This window comes from Myotis brandtii, unplaced genomic scaffold (assembly GCF_000412655.1).
Source record: "Myotis brandtii unplaced genomic scaffold, ASM41265v1 scaffold61, whole genome shotgun sequence".
Classification (NCBI taxonomy): Eukaryota; Metazoa; Chordata; class Mammalia; order Chiroptera; family Vespertilionidae; genus Myotis; species Myotis brandtii.
This window is the reverse complement of record NW_005370318.1, coordinates 1,491,774-1,492,925: the sequence shown is the minus strand read 5'-3', so window position 1 is coordinate 1,492,925 and position 1,152 is coordinate 1,491,774.

Below are 1,152 nucleotides of genomic sequence, written 5' to 3'. Positions count from 1 at the left end.
CTCTAACCCTCTCCCTTCCTCTCTGTAAAAAATCAATAAAATATATTTAAAAAAAATAAAAAAGACATAGAGCATTATTACCAGCTCTGAGAAGCCCCTTTGTGGTTCCTTCCTGCTACTACCTCCCCTCTAAGGGTAATCACTACCCTGACTTCAAACACCATAGATCAGTTTTGTCTAACAGAGTTTTTTAAATTGTGGATGAAGACAGGATCTGGAGCCAAAGAGCTTTGGTTGGATCCCTGGTTCCTGGTTGATGTAATTTCCTTGAGACATATTTCCTTCTCTGTATACTGGTCATAAAAGTACTTCATACTTTTAAGGGATACTATGTTTTCCAAACTTGCCTGGTGGCAAGAATCACCTGGGTGCTCTTCTGGGGACGGTGTCTTTAGATACTCACAGTGGCCCAGCACTTGACATACAGTCAAACAATACAGCCTCTAACAAAACCTGGCTGTCCCAAAACCCTGGGAATAGAATCATTACCTTTATAACAAGAAGGTTGGGAAAGCACCAAAATCTGCATGTGGCATGAGCACAGGCCAACTTTGCAGAGTTCTGCTGTGAGACCTAAAGTTCTAATGTTGTCTAAAATGGATAAACACGTCAGCAGGGCCTACGGTGATCCATGTGTGCTAAATGTGTCAGCGACCGGATCAAGCGTGCTTTCCTTATTGAGGAGCAGAAAATCGTGAAAGTGTTGAAGGTATAAGCACAGAGTCAGAAAGCTAAATTTAAAAATGAAGCTTTTTTGAGTAATAAACAAGCAAAAAAGAATCACCTGGGGCACTAGTTAACCCATATTCTCCAGAAAATACATTCTTTTTAAATTAAATTTATTGAGGTGATTTTTAAAAATATATTTTTATTGATTTCAGAGAAAAAGGGAGAAGGGAGAGAGATAAGAAACATCAATAAAGAGAGGGAATCATTGATTGGCTGCCTCCTGCACGCCTTACGCTGGGGATCGAGCCCGCAACCTGGGCATGTTTTCTGACCATGAACTCCTGGTTCATAGGTTGACGCTCAACCACTGAGCCATGCCTGCCGGGCAAGATTACCTGCTAGGCTCTTTTTTTAAAATTTTCTTTATTGATTAAGGTATTACATATGTGTCCTTATCCCCCCTCTCCCCTGCCTACCCCCCCC